The sequence below is a fragment of the Balaenoptera physalus genome (genome assembly GCF_965194825.1).
Source record: "Balaenoptera physalus genome assembly, chromosome: 2".
Taxonomy (NCBI): Eukaryota; Metazoa; Chordata; class Mammalia; order Artiodactyla; family Balaenopteridae; genus Balaenoptera; species Balaenoptera physalus.
Window position 1 is genome coordinate 50863750 of NC_138883.1, and position 22665 is coordinate 50886414.

Sequence of the window (22665 nt, forward strand, 5' to 3'; positions counted from 1 at the left end):
GCTATTTAGGAAAGCAGTCTCATTAATTAATAAATGAAGGATAAATCTACTTTCTTGGCTAATTTACCGAAGAGCATGTTAACAGATCTATTAGATGTTGTATTTGGCTCCTAGAGGGCAAACGCTTTTCCATCACTACAGCAGAAGCACACTGAGAGACTGAACTATTAATAACGAAAGATTCAGTAAATGGAGACTAGAACAAGATCCACAGACCTGCCAAATCCCAGGAAAATCTGGACTCATGTGCTGTATTGTATTTCCTTTCTTACAAGAAAAGACAAAGCCCAAATAGTTTAACTGAATACAGAGAATTTCACATGAACAAAGACAAGTTTCCATTTTTCCAGCATACATACACACACTTTCTCTTTTTCTAAATAGTTTACTTTCTGGGTGAATTTGGTCAAAATGGAAGAGGCTGGAATGCTTCATTGTTTTGGAGCAAACTGGATGAGAAAATGTCTTATTGCAGCCTCTAATTGGTACACATGGAAAATCTCTAAAATGGCACACTGTTTTCTGAGACGTTAAAGGATTCCCAGTGCAGAGAAGGCAGTGATGGGATGTGGATGAAGTGGTGTTTGACCATGAAAAATGGACAGGTAAGGAATTCCCTGGCAGTCCAGTGATTAGGACTCAGTGCTTTCACTGCCAAGGGCCCAGGTTCAATCCCTGGTTGGGGAACTAAGATCCTGCAAGCCTCATGGTGTGGCCCCCCAAAAAAAGGACAGGTGATGGAGCTGCAGTGTCGTGCACATAACTGGAGGCAGGCTTAACATGAGCCACCACTTCCTTTATTTTTCTAATTTTATTGGAGTTGATTTACAATGTTGTGTTAATTTCTGCTGTACAGCAAAGTAACTCAGGAAATATATTTTTTCATATACTTTTCCATTACGGTTTATCACAGGTTACTGAATATAGTTCCCTGTGCTGTACAGTAGGACCTTGTTGCTTATCTATCCTCTATATACTAGTTTGCATCTGCTAATCCCAAACTCCCCGTCCTTCCCTCTCCCACCCCCCTCCCCCTTGGCAACCACAAGTCTGTTCTCTACATTTGTGAGTCTGTTTTTTTTCATTGATATGTTCATTTGTGTCATATTTTAGACTCCACATATGATATCATATGGTATTTGTCTTTTTCTGACTTACTTCACTTAGTATGATAATCTCTAGTTGCATCCATGTTGCTGCAAATGGCATTATTTCATTCCTTTTTATGACTGAGTAATATTCCATTGTATATATGTACCACATCTTCTTTATCCACTCATCTGTCAGTGGACATTTAGGTTGCTTCCATGTCTTGGCTATTGTAAATAGCATTGCTATGAACATAGGGGTGCATATATCTTTTTGAATTAGAGTTTTGTCTGGATATATGCCCAGTGGGAGTGGGAGTGCTGGATCATATGGCAACTCTGTTTTTAGTTTTTTGAGGAACCTCTGTACCGTTTTCCTTGGTGGCTGTACCAATTTACATTCCCACCAACAATGTAAGAGAGTTCCCTTCCTCTTGTTTTAAATGTAATTTCAGAACTAGCCTTTATGTTTCCTGGTTGTCAGTAGTCATAGGAGTGGAGGGAAAGAGGAAACAAAAGAGAAAATCAAAGAGTGAGCGTAAATGAGAAGGAAGGAAAAAGCTAATAGATTTTTGCAAAAACACTTGATGTGCGGCCATTTAGGATCAGAGAGAAAAAGTCCAAATTTGGATTTCAGTGATCACAGTTAATGATAATAAACATGATCTATTATGGGGTGACAAGCACTGTGTTAAGCCTGTCACTGATTTGCCTCGTTTAATTCTCCACATTCGGTGAGTAAGTATTATTATGGCCCCCATTTTATAGATGAAGAAATTGAGAGAAAAGTTAAGCAAATTGCCTGAGGTCACACACCTATCGGAGCCAGGATTTTAAATTCCATTTGGTTTACTTATTGTCCCTCTCACCCCCAGAATGGCTTGGGTTGGGTGGGGGAGATGGCATCTCAGTGGCAAGTGTGTGCTGCCTGGCTGGTCTCCCAGGATTGTCCTGAGGGCTGGTGTTCTCCTGGAATTGCCCTGATGTGGCCACTTTTGGGAATTGTTGTTTCCACAGTGGACTTTTGTCATGTGTCAGTGGTTGGGTCTGAGCAAAGCAGAAGCTTGTGAATGAGGATCTGGAGAGAACCCCCCTCTACCTGCTTCACTTAGGAGGCTGGGCCATCACCACCTGGCTTCCATCTGGGCAGTTTCTGGGGCATCACAGGGGAGTCAGGTCTTGCAGAGGTTGAGCAGGTGTGACTGCACTTCTTTCAGGCTAGGGCCCCAAGCTGAGTCTGCATGTCACCAAGTGCAAAGGGCATGTCCTAAGAGAGAGTCTGTGGTTCTTCCCCTCCCCACAGTGGGACAACTTACCTGGTGTTGGTTGGATTATTCTCCCTGCCATGGTGGAGAGTATCAAGCTCAACGCTTAAAATGATGTCATTGCTGCTCATATAGAGACAGCATCCTGCATGTGAAAAATGTAAACCGAGTGGATGTGTATGTATTTAACAGGTTTTTCCTCCCTACAAAAACAAAAAGAAACTATGGAACCCAAATGAGCCTGTTGGGTTCTGAGTCTGTTTATTAAGCCAACAAATGTTTACTTACTTATTCAGTGCAAATTCTATACTAAGTACCATTTTTGATCCTTTGAGTGACAACATGACTGGCACACAGTAGGCATTAGATGAATGTGGGGGTGAATCCACATAAAGAAGTAAACGACTTGGTTTCTAGTTTTGCAAATGTCAAATCCCAGTTGGAGGAAACTATACATATATGAAACCAAGGAGAAAAATTGGATATTTAAATGGAAGCAAATGCCAGAGCATTGTAGAGCAGCAGCCCTCAGCAAAGATTTGGTGGATGTGGGTTAAATTGTAAGGAGCACCTAGAAGGAAGTGTAGGAATAAATTGAGAGCGAGTAGGAGGTGGTTTGTTCTGGGAGAAGATTTCCAGGAAGGTGTCAAGCTGGGGACAAATGAGATGCATCACAGGAAGAACAGAAGGAATGCTATGGAGGAGCTGTGTGGCAGTTCCGACAGTGGTGGAAAGCTGATGTGGTGGAGTTAACGAAAGACGACCTTCCAGAAGGGGTGGCTGATGAGGAATGAGAGGATGTGGTTGGACATAGGTTGGGGCTGGCTCAGTGATGGCCTTGACCTCCAGAGGAAGGGCTTATTCTTGATCTGAGTAGATAAATATCTGGGAAGTAGATATATCTGGGAAGATATAGGTTCTCAAGACATTCAGTACACACTTGTTGAACTGAATCGAAGACAAACTTGGAAACAATATATAAAATGAATTGGAAGGGATTTTAAACCTGTAGTTCTTACTTGAAAATATAACTCAAGTTGTTACAGAACCAAACTTGGGTCTGCTCTCCCACGTGCAGTAAAGCCAATCTACTGACACTGGATTGTGGTGAAGGAAAGTGCAGTGTTTATTTTAAAGGCGCCGTATAAGGAGAATGGGTGACTGGTACTCAGAAACCCTGAACTCCACGAAGGGTTTCAGCAAAGCGTTTTTAAAGGCCAGGTGAGGGAAAGGGGAGGTGGGGGTCGCAGGGTATGTGATCAGCTCATGCACAGTTCTCTGATTGGTTGATGGTGAGGTAACAGGGCAGTGTCACAGGGGTTAACATTATCAGTCCTTAGGCACCAGTAGGTCTGGGGGCTATGTGCTCATGGTCATCAAGTAGTTAATTTCTTCCATTTGGTGGTGGTTTTAGCATCTGTTAAACAACTCAGGAAATGTGCATCAGATACTATTATCTAGGTGCTTAAGAGAGGAGCTACAGCAGAGCGTGTGGGGGTGGGATCTGTCCTGGGAAGGCCCTGTAGGGTGCTGCTCGGTTACAAGATGTTATTACCAAGAATCAGAGGTAGCTTTTTATGGGACTCTGGTTGTGGGGAGAGGTATAACCTAAGAACTAATTCTAAGTGTTACTTTTGTAAAGGTCCCTGCCCACCTCCCCCATCTTTGGTGGGGACAAGGAAGGCAAGGTGGTAATAGGAAAATAATTGGCTTTGGGGTTCCAGAGTTCCCCTGGGCCCCCATGGGCCTGTGTGGAGGCCTCGTGTGTGAGATGTGTTTTGTTAGCCTCATGGAACAAGGGGGCAAACAGGAGTGGGAACCAGCCCAAGCCCCAGGCGGAAGCCTGCACATCTCCTCTGGTGCAGAGAAGCTATTGTTCTCCCAGGCCCTCGGCCCTGCATTTACTTCATCTGGTAAAACCCTAAGCCCAGTTATTACAGATGCCCTGTGAGGAAGTCACTCTAAAGACCTGTGCGGGGCCCATTAGTGCCTCAGCAGAGGCTCCCAGTGTGCCCGGAAACAGCAAGACATCATTTCAGTGACTCCGGTCTGTCCCCACAGCGTGAGAGCCGTTTAAATCTTGACTTTGCCTCTCATGCTTCATTGTATTTAGAGCTGGGTGTTTTTCTGCCATTATTTGGCGATTTTCTTGCAAGGAAGCCATTTTACGAAAAATGCCTGATTATTGCTGCCGGAAAAAGAATATCTAACCATTTCTTTAAATGACATAGTCTTAAAAGTTACCGTTACTCAGACAAATGCAAATAATTTCAACAATGACTCTGAACTTAATCACCACTAAATTGGTTCCTCCCCGTGTCCCTTCTTTTGCTCAGCGTGCAGTAATGGAGTGTTTCAGTGAAGTAAACACTGAACAGAATGTTAGAGGGAAGGTATTCACCCTTTTGCAGTATGCCTTGTAAGAAGCCTGATCCATGTCAGCAGAAACTAGTTGACTATTAGAGTGACCCTGGGCAAATATTGATGCTGTTACGTCCCAACAGCTGATCCACGAACATCACACATTCCTTCCAAGTGGTGAGGCTGAGAGTCAGATCTCGGCACGTGGTGAATCCTGAAGCAGGTGAGTGGAGCACAGAGGTGGGCTATGTTAGGGAGTCCCGGGCACTGGGAGCTGAATCCTCCCTTTTTAAAGATGGAAAGTCTGACCATCAGTGAAAGCCTTTGAACAAGGGCAGGTCCTGTGTCGCTCACTCAGAGGCTGTTTGGTTGGTGCCTCTGAGAGCAGGTCCTGTGCTCACTGGGGTGTGTGGCATAGGAGTTCTTAACAGCTCTCTGAAAGGGCTAAATGAATGTTTCTGATCTGCTGATATCCAAGAGGATAAATCCACACCTTCTTAGGGCCTCAGCTCAGACCCTCACTAACATTCGCAGGCAGCGTAATCAGGGCTAAGTAAGAAGATCTGGGCGACGTCTTCCCACCTCAGCCAGTAGCAGGCAGAAACTCTGCTAGAAGCCTAGAAAGATATTGCCATCAGACAACTTCTCTCTAAAGAAGAACTTCAAAAACCCCTTTAAAAAGCAAGGGTGAATAAACCCATTACAAGGAAGTGCTTTGTGACCTGCATTGTCACAGAGGGTCTTGTTGGGGAGATGGGGTCTTGTTGACAAAAATGCGAGCTGGGTATCTCTTACCTTGAGATTTCTAAATTGCTGAAAAGTGGATATTCAATTTCCTTTGCCTTCTGGAAAGGAGATTCTGTTCACAAACTTTATTGAGCACCTACAAAGGCCAGGCATCAAGACTGGCACTTTCCATAGATAAGTCCTCCAGGTATGGCCCACGCATGTGGTTGTCTTGAATGTTGGGGACTGTTTGTGTCCCCTATCTTCGGGTAAAAGGGCAGAGTACCTTTGGATGAGTTTGTACCACCCAGGAATCATTATGAGTGTGACTAAATGGGGCTTCGGACTGCTGTGTGTACACTATCCTCTGTGCAGTGAGTATAAAGACAGCTCCGCTCAGCAAACCATTTAGTTTGCTAGCAGCCCTCCCCTTGTTTCAGCAGTTTTTTCCCCCAAGTGTGGTCTGCAGACCACTTCCATTAGAATCATCTGCTTGTCAAATATGCACCCCAGGAGTGGAGCCCCATTCTTTAGCAGCTCCGAGGAGAAGGGGCATCAGAGCAGGCTTCTGGGTTCAAATTCCATCTTTGCTCATTTACTCACTGTGTGACTTTGGGCAAGTTACCTAGCTTCTCTGAGCCTTAGTTTCTTCAACTATAAAACGGGTTGATAACTTCATCTACTTCACAGAATGGTTGTGAGGATTACATGAGTTAGTGCATGTGAGGCATTTAGACCAATGACTTTGACAGAGTAAGCATTCAATTAATGTTGGCTGTGTTCATGCTATTATTATAGTTTTTATTATTTTATTACTATCATGTAGTGAGCCTTGAATCTCTGACAGGCCTTTGTATACCTACTCCCCTTGCAAACATCTACTTCCTTTACCCTACTCAGCTCATTTTCCCTATCATTTGGTCTACAAGCTCAGGGACAGATAGAGTAACTCTTGCCTCTTGCATTGAAATATCTGTGATGCTATTTGTATTAACAAGATTCTTTAGTAGACAGTAAAATTCAGATCCATTCCTACTTTCTTACTGCTAATCAATGATACCCTGACTTCTTCAGGGCTATCCTCTGTATAAATAATATTTTGCATAATTTTGCATTTTCTGCATAATTCTGTTTTGCTGCATAACAATGTGTCATGTTCATTTTCCCCCTTTCTGTGCCTTGGAAAGAAAGAAAGTCTGAAATGGCTGGCAATCTCACAAGTGTTTGCTCATTAACATTACATCTTTGAAACATTTCCCAGAGGTATGCTAATAAGCAACAAGCAAAACAACAATAAAGAACATCAAGGGAGAAAAAAATATACACTATTGCAAAACAGATTTGTAGCTTTCAGTGCTTATCAGTCACTCTGCTGCTCAGCCTCCAAGCTGTTAATTGTATGTAATTATGAAATGCTGAACTATGAGAATGGTCCTGACTCAAAACTGGGAACACAGAACGAGGCTGTAGTCAAATGATGCATTGATCTGTAAAGAGAAATATGCTGTTTACAATCTCAATGAGTTGTTTCTCTCATAGTTTTATGATTCTTCAGATAATATTTTTGGTTGTGGAGAAACAACGAAAAATGGTACAGACGAGAGGGAGCATCTTCCACATCAGGAGTTGAGGGAATTGAATAAAAATGAGATCTGTTTTCGTTTGCTTATACCTCAGGACAGAGGATTTTCATTTTGATAATTTAGACCTAAATCTCACCATGAATATTATGCAAATACTCTTTAAAGCAAAGGAGGAAGGTGCTTGGGAGCTGTAAGAAGAACCAGGAAAGAACCACCAGCACTAAGTGTGAGAGGTTGTGAGGTCTTAGAAGAGAAGAGAGCATTTTGAGTTGCCCTTTAAACCTGCCTTGAATAGTTTTTGTGGTATGGAAGTCTTGAAGATGGCCACGATGGTTTCTCTTGAACTGTAGGTAACCTTGAAAGTAAATGAGAGTAAGCTAGATTCTGGAAAAACGATAATTGCTCTCGGTTTCATTTAGCTGTTGTTTACTGTACTTTCTAAACCCAGAAAAGGCATTCTTTAGGTTGAATACACTAGAGAATGTTTCCATTCATGAAATGACTGAAGGGACTAATAGACCCTCTTGAAGACTCCATGCTTTTTAGTTTTTAACAAGTATTGAAATATTGGGTTCTAAAGTCAGTCATTCAAGCTCTGCTATTTACTAACTACATAACTTTATAGCCTTGGTCAGCCTTCAGTTGCCTCAGTCTGTAAAAGGGATATGATAACAATATGTTTTCTTCCTATCTCACCTAAACGTTCAGAGGGTCGAACAAGAAATTGCCTGTGAAAGTTGTTTGTCGACTCTGGTGTTCCATTATTATCAGCTGTTACTGTAGACCGATTTCTCTTCCTCAGCTGCATAACTTTTCATCCCACTGATGTAAGAGGTGTCATTTTTTTGGTGCCAGAAATTGTGTTAGACACTTAACATATATAGTCTAAGTCGAGTCTTGGAATGATTCCATGAGACGGGTAGCATGATTTCCCACCTTTGCAAATGGGGAAATGAGGCTCAGCAAATGAAGTAATTTACTAGGGTCACACAGCTAGAAATGGGGGTGGGGCAGGGGACAAGTCTCTATTTATCTGTGTTGATCAGTTAACAAATTAGTAGGAGATCCACACTTAATAGAAATAATAATGCTTTAAATTTAGTAGATACCTACCATACCGATGGTAGGTATCTACTAAATCTACTATCATACTTTTGGTTTAATTATTCTTTGTAAGACATTACAAACCACGTGATTTGGCAAACTAGACATACTTTAGCATTGTGACTCTCAGAAAATCACTCAAGAAGCTTGTGACATAAGCAGATTCTAGGGCCCAGTTGTCCAAGATCCTAAGTTTGGAGGTCTGAGGAGGGGCCTTGGATCTTCCTTTTGAATAAATTCTTCCAGGAGTTCTCCCAGGTTATTGGGGTGACTGGTGGACCACAACGAAGAAACATTGAGAGTCTGGCTCTTTGGGAGTCTTGGGAGCAGGATTTGTCTCTTTGCATGATGCTTTTAACTATTTCCATACAGTTCTTTCAATTAAATAACATGGTAAGTCTTCTTATGATGACAACATCTAGGCTGATTCACCTGTGGTTAATGCTGAAGGACATTAAAAAAAAAAAATCAGCCTCTGATAGTTTTTTTTTTTTTTCTATTGGCCTTGCAGGAAAGTAAGTGATAATTGCTATAAAACAAAAGCTGAGTAATAAAAAGTTAGGACCTGTTTGAATTTTTGAGCCTCAAAGAGGTGTTAAAAAAATGTCCAGCAGCTTTAAGAATCATTATCTAGGATGTAATATAAAGGGCATTATTAGGGGAATCTTTTTGAAAGTTCTTCTTTTATGAGCAAAAGACATGACCAAACACTTCACAAAAGAAGAAATATATGGAGGTGTCTTCAATCTCAATAATAGTCAAAGAAATAGAAATTAAAGCAGCAATATATTATTTTTTAATCTAGCAAATTGGAGAACATTTTAAAAACTGACAATAGTGTAGGTGACAAGAGTGTGTGCACTATTTTAAACACTTTACTTAAATTAACTAATTTAACCAGCACAATGACTTTATTAGGTACACACTATTATTATCCCCATTTTACACACGAGGAAACTGAACACATAGGGGCTTTAGTGTACTGCTGGTGGCATTATCTTTTTATTGGGTAATTTGACACTATGTTCTAGAACCTTGAAAACATTCACCTACTTTGACTCTGTAATTGCACTTCTATGAATTTATTCTGTGGAAACAATAAGAGGTTCATGCAAAAATCTATATACAAGACTGTTCTGGTAGCTTTATGTAGAATACAAAAACAAAACAAAACAAAACAAAGCAAAACAATTTAGTGCTCCAAGGAGAGAAATGACTAAATAACTGATGGCTTGCTTACCCCTATGATAGAACATAAAGCCATTAAAAAAAATCATGGTTTTAAAAATTATTTAAAACAATGGGAAAATGTTCACAATGGAATGTAAGTTTAAAAAAAAGGACTCAAAACCACATGCACATAACTATTCCAGTATTACTCAATGTTAATATAAATCAAATGCCTGGTGATGACTCTAAGACGTTTGTAGGCCATAAGCACTTTTTTACATCATATCAAAAATACAGAACTCCTACAGAACACCTACTGAATGCTGGCAGAAGACCTCAGACTTCCCAAAAGGCAAGAAACTCCCCAAGTACCTGGGTAGGGCAACAGAAAAAAGAAAAAACAGAGACAAAAGAATAGAGATGGGACCTGCATCTCTGGGAGGGAGCTGAGAAGGAGGAAAAGTTTCCACACACTAGGAAGCCCCTTCACTGATGGAGATGGGGGGTGGGCGGGGGGGAGGAGCTTCAGAACCACGGAGGAGAGAGCAGCAATGGGGGCGCAGGGGGCAAAGCGGAGAGATTCCCACACAGAGGATTGGTGCCAACCAGCACTCACCAGCCCGAGAGGCTTGTCTGCTCACCTGCTGGGGCAGACGGGAGCTGGGAGCTGAGGCTCGGGCTTCGGAGGTCAGATCCCAGGGAGAGGACTGGGGTTGGCTGCGTGAACACAGCCAGAGGGGGCTAGTGAGCCATAGCTAGCCGGGATGGAGTCCGGGAAAAATTCTGGACCTGCCGAAGAGGCAAGAGACCATTGTTTCGGGGTGCACGAGGAGAGGGGATTCCTTCCCTGTCTGCCCACAGAAGACAGAGCACTGCCTAAACGAGTTCCAGAGATGGGTGCGAGCCACGGCTATCAGCTCGGACCCCAGAGCTGGGCATGAAACACTAACGCTGCCACTGCAGCCACCAAGAATCCTGTATGCAAGCACAGGTCACTATCCACATGCTCCCGGGAGCCTGTGCAGCCCGCCACTGCCAGGGTCCCATGATCCAGGGACAACTTCCCCGGGAGAACATATGGCACACCTCAGGCTGCTGTAACATCATGCTGGCCTCTGCTGCCACAGGCTCACCCTGCATCCCAATTATGAGTACCATACCCCTCCCTCCCTATGGCCTGAGTGAGCCAGAGACCCCTAATCAGCCACTGTTTTAACCCCCACCTGTCTGGGTGGGGAACAGACACCTGAGGGTGGCCTAAACACAGAGGCTAGGCCAAAAGCAAAGCTGAACTCCAGGAGTTGTGTGAACAAAGAAGAGAAAGGGAAATCTCTCCCAGCAGCCTCAGGAGCAGCAGATTAAATCCCCACAATCAACTTGATGTACCCTGCATCTGTGGAATACCTGAATAGAAAACAAATCATCCTGGAGGAGGAACCAAGATGGCGGAGTAGAAGGACGTGCTCTCACTCCCTCTTGAGAGAACACCAGAATCACAACTAGCTGCTGGACAGTCATCAACAGGAAGACACTGGATCTCACCAAAAAAGATACCCCACATCCAAAGACAAAGGGGAAGCCACAATGAGACGTTAGGAGGGGTGCAATCACAGTAAAGTCAAATCCCATAACTGGTGGGTGGGTGACTCACAGACTGGCGAACACTTATACCACAGAAGTCCACCCACTAAATGAAGGTTCTGAGCCCCACGTCAGGCTTCCCAACCTGGGGGTCCGGCAATGGGAGGAGGAATTCCTAGAGAATCAGACTTTGAAGCCTAGTGGGAATTGATTGCAGGACTTCAACAGGACTGGGGGAAACAGAGACTCCACTCTTGGAGGGCACACACAAAGTAGTGTGCGCATCGGGACCCAGGGGAAGGAGCAGTGACCCTGGGGGAGACTGAACCAGACCTACCTGCTAGTGTTGGAAGGTCTCCTGCAGAGGTGGGGGATGGCTCTGTTTCACTGTGGGGACAAGGACACTGGCAGCAGAAGTTCTGGGAAGTACTCCTTGGCGTGAGACCTCCCAGAGTCTGTCTTTAGCCCCACCAAAGAGCCCAGGTAGGCTCCAGTGTTGGGTTGCCTCAGGCCAAACACAACAGAGAGGGAACCCAGCCCCACCCATCAACAGTCAAGTGGATTAAAGTTTTACTGAGCTCTGCCCACCAGAGCAACAGTCAACTCTACCCACCACCAGTCCCTCCCATCAAGCCTCTTAGATAGCCTCATCCACCAGAGGGCAGACAGCAGAAGCAAGAAGAACTACAATCCTGCAGCCTGTGGAACAAAAACCACATTCACAGAAAGATAGGCAAGATGAAAAGGCAGAGGACTATGTGCCAGATGAAGGAACAAGATAAAACCCCAGAAAAACAACTAAATGAAGGGAGATAGGCAACCTTCCAGAAAAAGAATTCAGAATAATGATAGTGAAGATGATCCAGGACCTCGGAAAAAGAATGGAGGCAAAGATCGAGAAGATGCAAGAAATGTCTAACAAAGATGCAGAAGAATTAAAAAACTAACAGAGATGAGCAATACAATAATTGAAATGAAAACTACACTAGAAGGAATCAATAGAATAACAGGCAGAAGAACAGATAAGTGATATGGAAGACAAAATGGTGGAATTCACTACTGTGGAACAGAATAAAGAAAAAAGAATGAAAAGAAATGAAGACAGCCTAAGAGACCTTTGGGACAACATTAAATGCAACAACACTCGCATTATAGGGGTCCCAGAAGGAGAAGAGAGAGAGAAAGGACCCAAGAAAATATTTGAAGAGATTATAGTCGAAAACTTCCCTAACATGGGAAAGGAAATAGGCACCCAAGTCCAGGAAGTGCAGCGAGTCCCATACAGGATAAACCCAAGGAGAAACATGCTGAGATACATAGTAATCAAAGTGGCAAAAATTAAAGACAAAGAAAAATTATTGAAAGCAACAAGGGAAAAACGACAAATAACATACAAGGGAACTCCCGTAAGGTTAACAGCTGATTTCTCAGCAGAAACTCTACAAGTCATAAGGGAGTGGCATGATATACTAAAGTGATGAAAGGCAAGAACCCACAACCAAGATTATTCTACCCAGCAAGGATCTCATTCAGATTCGATGGAGAAATAAAAAGCTTTACAGACAAGCAAAAGCTAAGAGAATTCAGAACCACCAAACCAGCTCTACAACAAATGCTAAAGGAACTTCTCTAAGTGGGAAACACAAGAGAAGAAAAGGACCTACAAAAACAAAGCCCCCCAAATTAAGAAGATGGTCATAGGAACACACATATTGATAATTACCTTAAACGTGAATGGATTAAATGCTCCAACCAAAAGACACAGGCTTGCTGAATGGATACAAAAACAAGAACCATATACATGCTGTCTACAAGAGACCCACTTCAGAGCTAAGGACACATACAGACTGAAAGTGAGGGGATGGAAAAAGATATTCCATGCAAATGGAAATCAAAAGAAAGCTGGAGTAGCAATATTCATATCAGATAAAATAGACTTTAAAATAAAGAATGTTACAAAATCACGGAAGGACACTATGTAATGATCAAGGGATCAATCCAAGAAGAAGATATAACAATTATAAATATATATGCACCCAACATAGGAGCACCTCAATACATAAGGCAACTGCTAACAACTGTAGAAGAGGACATCGACAGTAAGACAATAATAGTAGGGGACTTTAACACCTCACACCAATGGACAGATCATTCAAAATGAAAATAAATAAGGAAACAGAAGCTATAAATGACACAATAGACCAGATAGATTTAATTTATATTTATGGGACATTCCATCCAAAAACAGCAGATTACACTTTCTTCTCAAGTGCACACAGAACATTCTTCCAGGATAGATCACATCTTGGGTCACAAATCAAGCCTCAGTAAATTTAAGAAAATTGAAATCATATCAAGCATCTTCTCTGACCACACTATGAGATTAGAAATGAATTACAGGGGAAAAAACGTAAAACACAAACACATGGAGGCTAAACAATACGTTACTAAATAACCAAGAGATCACTGAAGAAATCAAAGAGGAAATCAAAAAATACCTAGAGACAAATGACAAAGAAAACACAACAATCCAAAACCTATGGGAGGCAGCAAAAGCAGTTCTAAGAAGGAAGTTTATAGCTATACAAGCCTACCTCAAGAAACAAGAAAAATCTCAAGTAAATAATCTAACCTTACACCTAAAGGAACTAGAGAAAGAAGAACAAACAAAACCCAAAGTTAGCAGAAGGAAAGAAATCATAAAGATCAGAGCAGAAATAAATGAAATAGACACAAAGTAAACAATAGCAAAGATCAATAAAACTAAAAGCTGGTTCTTTGAGAAGATAAACAAAATTGATAAACCATTAGCCAGACTCATCAAGAAAAAGAGGGAGAGGACTCAAATCAATAAAATTAGAAATGAAAAAGGAGAAGTTACAACAGACACCACAGAAATACAAAGCATCCTAAGAGACTACTACAAGCAACTCTATGCCAATAAAATGGACAACCTGGAAGAAATAGACAAATTCTTAAAAAGGTATAAGCTTCCAAGACTGAAACAGGAAGAAACAGAAAATATGAACAGACCAACCACAAGTAATGAAATTGAAGCTGTGATTAAAAATCTTCCAACAAACAAAAGTCCAGGACCAGATGGCTTCACAGGTGAATTCTATCAAACATTTAGAGAAGAGCTAACACCCATTCTTCTCAAACTCTTCCAAAAAACTGCAGAGGAAGGAACACTTCCAAACTCATTCTATGAGGCCACAACCACCTGTTACCAAAACCAGAGAAAGATACTACAAAAAAAAGAAAATTACAGACCAATATCACTGATGAACATAGATGCAAAAATCCTCAGCAAAATACTAGCAAACACAATCCAACAGCAGATTAAAAGGATCATAAACCATGATCAAGTGGGATTTATCGCAGAGATGCAAGGATTCTTCAATATATGCAAATCAATCAATGTGATACACCATATTAACAAACTGAAGAATAAAAACCATATGATCATCTCAATAGATGCAGAAAAAGCTTTTGACAAATTTCAACATAGATTTATGATAAAAACTCTCCAGAAAGTGGACATAGAGGGAATCTACCTCAACATAATAAAGGCCATATATGACAAACCCACAGCAAACATCATTCTCAATGGTGAAAAGCTGAATGCATTTCCTCTAAGATCAGGAACAAGACAAGGATATCAGTCTCACCACTGTTATTCAACATAGTTTTGGAAGTCCTAGCCTCGACAATCAGAGAAGAAAAAGAAATAAAAGGAATACAAATTGGAAAAGAAGAAGTAAAACTGTCACTGTTTGCAGATGACATGATACTATACATAGAGAATCCTAAAGATGCCACCAGAAAACTACTAGAGCTAATCAATGAATTTGGTAAAGTTGCAGGGCACAAAATTAATGCACTGAAATCTCTTGCATTCCTATACACTAATGATGAAAAATCTGAAAGAGAAATTATGGAAACACTCCCATTTACCATTGCAACAAAATGAATAAAATACCTAGGAATAAACCTACGTAGGGAGACAAAAGACCTGTATGCAGAAAACTATAAGACACTGATGAGAGAAATTAAAGAGTATACCAACAGATGGAGAGATATACCATGTTCTTGGATTGGAAGAATCAATACTGTGAAAATGACTATACTACTGAAAGCAATCTACAGATTCAATGCAATCCCTATCTAATTACCAATGGCATTTTTTATGGAGCTAGAACAAAAAATCTTAAAATTTGTTTGGAGACACATAAGACCCTGAATAGCCAAAGCAGTCTTGAGGGAAAAAACGGAGCTGGAGGAATCAGACTCCCTGACTTCAGACTGTACTACAAAGCTACAGTAATCAAGCCAATATGGTACTGGCACAAAAACAGAAATATAGATCAATGGAACAAGATAGAAAGCCCAGAGGTTAACCCACGCACCTGTGGTCAACTAATCTATGAGAAAGGAGGCAAGGATATACAGTGGAGAAAAGACAGTCTCTTCAATAAGTGGTGCTGGGAGAACTGGACAGCTACATGTAAAAGAATGAAATTAGAACACTCCCTATCACCATACACAAAAATAAACTCAAAATGGATTTGAGACCTAAATGTAAGACCAGACACTATAAAACTCTTTGAGGAAAACATAGGAAGAACACTCTTTGACATAAATCACAGCAAGATCTTTTTTGATCCACCTCCTAGAGTAATGGAAATAAAAACAAAAATAAACAAATGGGATCTATGAAACTTAGAAGCTGTTGCACAGCAAAGGAAACCATAAACAAGACGAAAAGACAACCCTCCGAATGAGAGAAAATATTTCCATGCAAATCAACGGACAAAGGATTAATCTCCAAAATATATAAATGGCTCATGCAGCTCGATATTAAGAAAACAAACAACCGAATCCAAAAATGGGTAGAAGACCTAAATAGATATTTCTCCAAAGAAGACATACAGATGGCCAAGAAGCACATGAATAGCTGCTCAATATTACTAATTATTAGAGAAATGCAAATCAAAACTATAATGAGGTATCACCTCACACCAGTTAGAATGGGCTTCATCAGAAAATCTACAAACAACAAATGCTGGAGAGGGTGTGGAGAAAAGGGAACCCTCTTTCACTGTTGATGGGAATGTAAATTGATACAGCCACTATGGAGAACAGTATGGAGGTTCCTTAAAGAACTAAAAATAGAATTACCATATGATCCAGTAATCCCACTACTGGGCATATACCCAGAGAAATCCACAATTCAAAAAGACACATGCGGGCTTCCCTGGTGGCGCAGTGGTTGAGAATCTGCCTGCTAATGCAGGGGACACGGGTTCAAGCCCTGGTCTGGGAAGATCCCACATGCCGCGGAGCAACTGGGCCCGTGAGCCACAACTACTGAGCCTGCGCGTCTGGAGCCTGTGCTCCACAACAGGAGAGGCCGCGATAGTGAAGAGGCCCGTGCACCGCAATGAAGAGTGGCCCCCGCTTGCCGCAACTAGAGAAAGCCCTCGCACAGAAACGAAGACCCAACACAGCCAAAAATAAAATATAAAAATAAATAAATAAATAAAAGATTACTATTAATTTAAAAAAAAAAAAAAAAAAAAAAAAAAAAAAAAAAAGACACATGCACCCCAATGTTCATTGCAGCACTATTTACAATAGCCAGGTCGTGGAAGCAACCTAAATGCTCATCGACAGATGAATGGATAAAGAAGTTGTGGTACATATATACAGTGGAATATTACTCAGCCATAAAAAGGAACGAAATTGAGTCATTTGTTGAGACGTGGATGGATCTAGAGACTGTCATACAGAGTGAAGTAAGTCAGAAAGAGAAAAACAAATATATATTAATGCATATATGTGGAACCTAGAAAAATGGTACAGATGAACCTGTTTGCAGGGCAGAAATTGAGAGACAGATGTGGAGAGCAAACGTATGGACACCAAGGGGGGAAAGCCGCGGGAGGGTGTGGGTGGCGGTGTGATGAATTGGGAGATTGGGATTGACATGTATACACTGATGTGTATAAAACTGATGACTAATAAGAAAAAAAAGGAGATAAATGGAAAAGAAATGAAGGAAACAGTAGCAAAGATCAATAAAACTAAAAGCTGGTTCTTTGAGAAGATAAACGAAATTGATAAACCATTAACCAGGCTCATGAAGAAAAAATGGGAGAAGACTCAAATCAACAGAATTAGAAATGAAAAAGGAGGGCTTCCCTGGTGGCGCAGTGGTTGAGTGTCTGCCTGCCAATGCAGGGGACACGGGTTTGAGCCCTGGTCTGGGAAGATCCCACGTGCCATGGAGCTGCTGGGCATGTGAGCCACAATTGCTGAGCCTGCGCATCTGGAGCCTATGCTCCGCAGTGGGAGAGCCCTTGATAGTGGGAGGCCCACGCACCGTGATGAAGAGTGGCCCCCGCTTGCCGCACCTGGAGAGGGCCCTCTCACAGAAACGGAGACCCAACACAGCCATAGAAAAAAAAAAAAAATGAAAAAGGAGAAGCAACAAGTGACACTGCAGAAATACAAAGGATCAGGAGAGATTACTACAAGCAACTATATGCCAATAAAATGGACAACCTGGAAGAAATGGACAAATTCTTAGAAAAACACAACTGAGACTGAACCAGGAAGAAATAGAAAACATAAACAGAAAAAACACAAGCACTGTAATTGAAACTGTGATTAAAAATCTTCCAACAAACAAAAGCCAGGACCAGGTGGCTTCACAGGTGGATTCTATCAAACATTTAGAGAAGAGCTAACAACTATCCTTCTCAAACTCTTCCAAAATATAGCAGAGGGAGGAACACTCCCAAACACATTCTATGAGGCCACCATCACCCTGATACCAGAAGCAAACAAAGATGTCACAAAAAAGGAAAACTACAGGCCAGTATCACTGATGAACATAGATACAAATATCCTCAACAAAATACGAGCAAAGAGAATTCAACAGCACATTAAAAGGATCATACACCATGATCAAGTGGGGTTTATCCCAAGGATGCAAGGATTCTTCAATATACGGGAATCAATCAACGTGATACACCATGTTAACAAATTGAAGGATAAAAACCATATGATCATCTCAATAGATGCAGAGAAAGCTTTTGATAAGATTCAACACCGATTTATGTTAATAACTCTCCAGAAAGTGAACAAAGAGGGAACCTACCTCAACGTAATAAAGACCATATATGACAAACCCACAGCAAACATCATTCTAAATGGTGAAAAACTGAAACCATTTCCTCCAAGATCAGGAACAAGACAAGGTTGTCCACTCTCACCGCTATTATTCAACATATTTTGGAAGTTTTAGCCACAGCAATCAGAGAAGAATAAGAAATGAAAGGAATCCAAATTGGAAAAGAAGAAGTAAGACTGCCAAGAAAAGGGAATTATATGACAAAGGAGGAGAGCAGGCAATTAAAGAAGGTGGAGCAGGTGGCGGTTTTGGCTCCCCCATGGACATCTTTGATATGTTTTTTGGAGGAGGAGGCAGAATGCAGAGAGAAAGGAGAGGTAAAAATGTTGTGCATCAACTCACAGTAACCTTAGAAGATTTATATAATGGTGCAACAAGAAAACTAGCTCTGCAAAAGAATGTGATTTGTGACAAATGTGAAGGCCGAGGTGGTAAGAAAGGAGCAGTAGAGTGCTGTCCCAATTGCCGAGGTACTGGAATGCAAATAAGAATTCATCAGATAGGACCTGGAATGGTTCAGCAAATTCAGTCTGTCTGCATGGAGTGCCAGGGCCATGGGGAGCGGATCAGTCCTAAAGATAGATGTAAAAGCTGCAATGGAAGGAAGATAGTTCGAGAGAAGAAAATTCTAGAAGTTCATATTGACAAAGGCATGAAAGATGGCCAGAAGATAACATTCCATGGTGAAGGAGACCAAGAACCAGGACTGGAGCCAGGAGATATTATCATCATTTTAGATCAGAAGGACCATGCTGTTTTTACTCGACGAGGAGAAGACCTTTTCATGTGTATGGACATACAGCTGGTTGAGGCATTGTGTGGCTTCCAAAAGCCAATATCTACTCTTGACAACCGAACCATAGTCATCACTTCTCATCCAGGTCAGATTGTCAAGCATGGAGACACCAAGTGTGTGCTAAATGAAGGCATGCCAATTTATCGTAGACCATATGAAAAGGGTCGCCTAATCATTGAATTTAAGGTAAACTTTCCTGAGAATGGCTTTCTCTCCCTGGATAAACTCTCTTTGCTGGAAAAACTCCTACCTGAGAGGAAGGAAGTAGAAGAGACTGATGAAATGGACCAGGTAGAACTAGTGGACTTTGATCCAAATCAGGAAAGACGGCGCCATTACAATGGAGAAGCATATGAGGATGATGAACATCATCCTCGGGGTGGTGTTCAGTGTCAGACCTCCTAATGGGGCCAGTGAATAACACTCACTGCTGGCATTTTATTTGCAGTAGTGATTGAGTGAAGGACTATAGTCATAATATGCTCACTACTTGCTATTGTTTGTTTTAATATTCAACTATAGTAGTGTTTTAAAAGTTAAATGAAGAATAAACTCAAATATAAAAAAACAAACAAACAAAAAAACAAACAAAAAAAACAAACCAGATGGCATAGAAATCTGATTGCAGATGACATGATACTATACATAGAAAATCCTAAAGAAGCTACCAGAAAACTACTAGAGCTAATCAATGAATTTGGTAAAGTAGCAGGATACAAAAGTAATGCACAGAAATCTCTTGCATTTCTATACACTAATGATGAAAAATCTGAAAGAGAAATTAAGGAAACACTCTCATTTGCCACTACAACGAAAAGAATATAACACCTAGGAATAAACCAACCTAAGGAGACAAAACACCTGTATGCAGACAACTATAAGACACTGATGAAAGAAATTAAAGATGATACAAACAGATGGAGAGATAGACCATGTTCTTGGATTCGAAGAATCAACATTATGATAATGACTATACTACCCAAAGCAATCTACAGATTCAATGAAATCCCTTTCAGGCTACGAATGGCATTTTTCTCAGAAGTATAACAAAAAATTTCACAATTTGTGTGGAAACACAAAGACCCTGAATAGCCAAAACAATCTTGAGAAATAAAAACAGAGCTGGAGGAATCAGGGTCCCTGACTTCAGACTATACTACAAAGCTACAGTAATCAATACAGTATGGTACTGGCACAAAAACAGAAATATAGATCAATGGAACAGGATAGAAAGCCCAGAGATAAACCCATGCACATATGGTCACCTTATCTTTGACAAAGGAGGCAAGAATATACAATGGAGAGAACACAGCCTCTTCAATAAGCGGTGCTGGGAAAACTGGACAGCTATATGTAAAAGAATGAAATTAGAACACTTCCTAACACCATACACAAAAATAAACTCAAAATGGATTAAAGACCTAAATGTAAGGTCAGACATTATGAAACTCTTAGAGGAAAGCAAAGGCAGAACACCCTATGACATAAATCACAGCAAGATCTTTTTTACCCACCTCCTAGAGAAATGGAAATAACAAAAATAAGCAAATGAGACTTACTGAAACTTAAAAGGTTTTGCATAGCAAAGGAAACCATAAACAAGACGAAAAGACAGCCCTCAGAATGGCAGAAAATATTTGCAAATGAAGCAACCAACAAAGGATTAATCTCCAAAATATACAAGCAGCTCATGCAGCTCAGTATGAAAAAAACAAACAACCCAGTCCAAAAATGGGCAGAAGACCTAAATACACATTTCTCCAAAGAAGACATACAGATGGCCAAGAAACACATGAAATGATGCTCAACATCACTAATCATTAGAGAAATGCAAATCAAAACTACAATGAGGTATCACCTCACACCAGTCAGAATGGCCATCATCCAAATATCTACAAACAATATATGCTGGAGAGGGTGTGGAGAAATGGGAACCCTCTTGCACTGTTGGTGGGAATGTAGCTTGATACAGCCACTATGGAGAAAAGTATGGAGGTTCCTTAAAAAGCTAAAAATAGAACTACCATATGACCCAGCAATCCCACTATTGGGCATATACCCTGAGAAAACCATAATTCAAAAAGAGTCATGTACCACATTGTTCATTGCAGCACTATTTACAATAGCCAGGACATGGAAGCAACCTAAGTGTCCATGGACAGATGAATGGATAAATAAGATGTGGCACATATATACAAAGGAATATTACTCAGCCATAAAAAGAAACGAAATTGAGTTATTTGTAGTGAGGTGGGTGGACCTAGAGTCTGTCGTATAGAGTGAAGTAATTTAGAAAGGAAAAAACAAATGCTGTATGCTAACCCATATATATGGAATCTAAAAAAAGAAAAAAAAAAGGTCATGAAGAGCCTAGGGGCAGGACGGGAACAAAGACGCAGATGTAGACAATGGACTTGAGGACACGGGGAGGGGGAAGGGTAAGCTGGGATGAAGTGAGAGAGTAGCACTGACATATATACACTACCAAATGTAAAATAGATAGCTAGTGGGAAGCAGCTGCATAGCACAGGGAGATCAGCTCTGTGCTTTGTGACCACCTAGAGGGGTGGGATAGGGAGGGTGGGAGAGAGGCTCAAGAGGGAGGTATATGTATGCATATAGCTGATTCATTTTGTTATACAGCAGAAACTAACACAACATTGTAAAGCAATTATACTCCAATAAAGATGTTAAAAAAAAATACATAAAACCGCCATTTTGTTAATATGTAATGGCACTTCATTAATCCCTCCTCAACCTTTTCAAGTTAAGGAAGTGTGGTGTCTTTGGGCGGGGGTGGGGGACAGATCTGCTAATGAGTTATTTTAGGCTTCTTTTACACACTCAGCTGGTCTGCTGGTGGGGCTGGGATGGGGATGGAGTGTCACTCTTATTTACATGACTTGGGATGGTCAGAGGCCAAGGACATGGCGCTGCGTTCTTGGAGCTGTGGCAGAAGGTTTGTGCTTGCTCATCTTGTCTTTGGGGTGGGCTTGCTGAGTAGGCGTGGGTAAAATGCGGACTCACGTGGTCTTGGGCTTATGCCTGTCACAAGTCCCATCCCTCACTTTAGCTTTGTGGTCTGACAATTGTGGAGTTTGTAGAGCTGGCTTGGCTCAAAGGACAAATGAGGAAACCAAGGACCAGAGAAGAGGGTGATGAGCCCAACATCACAGCGTGGTGGACCAGGGGCTGGGAGGAGCTTCTTGATTCTTAGACTAGGATACTTTGCATGACACCAAATGGCCTCCCTGGTCCTACGACGGAAGGAGCAAACTCAGTGTCCTTTGCTGGGGAAGGTACTACTGTCTAATGGGGAGACTGCTCCAGGCACTGTGCTATGGTCTGTGTCCTTCCAAAATTCATGTTGAAGTTCTTATGCTCAATGTGATGGTGTTAGTATGTGGGCCTTTGGGATGTGATTAGGTCATGAGCGTGGAGCCCTCATGAATGGGATTAGTGTACTTAGAAAAGATAACCCACTGAGATCCCTCACTCCTTCCATCCTGTGAGGACAAAACCAGAAGTCCACAGTCTACATCTTGGAAGAAGGCTCTCACCAGAGCCTGAACATACTGGTACCCTGATCTTGGACTTCCCAGCCTCCAGAACTGTGAGAGGTAAATTTCTGTTGTTGATAAAACACCCAGTCTATGGTATTTTGTTACAGTGGCCCAAATGGATTAAGACACTGTCTCTTAGTGTTTAAAGGAGTGATGTATGTGCTTTTTAAAAATATTGGAGGTGGAAGGCAGGAGAGTATACTGTTAATGGTTTGCATTAAATGGGAAGC

The 22665-nt window shown here is 41.4% G+C and overlaps 1 pseudogene across 1 annotated transcript; it reads left to right on the forward strand.

Annotated features, from left to right (window-relative positions):
* Window positions 1–597: 597 nt before the first annotated feature.
* On the forward strand, window positions 598–19441 carry LOC309655612 (dnaJ homolog subfamily A member 1 pseudogene; annotated as a pseudogene). The gene is made up of 2 exons: window positions 598–605; window positions 18185–19441. The product of its transcript is annotated as a dnaJ homolog subfamily A member 1 pseudogene (transcript).
* Window positions 19442–22665: the final 3224 nt, after the last annotated feature.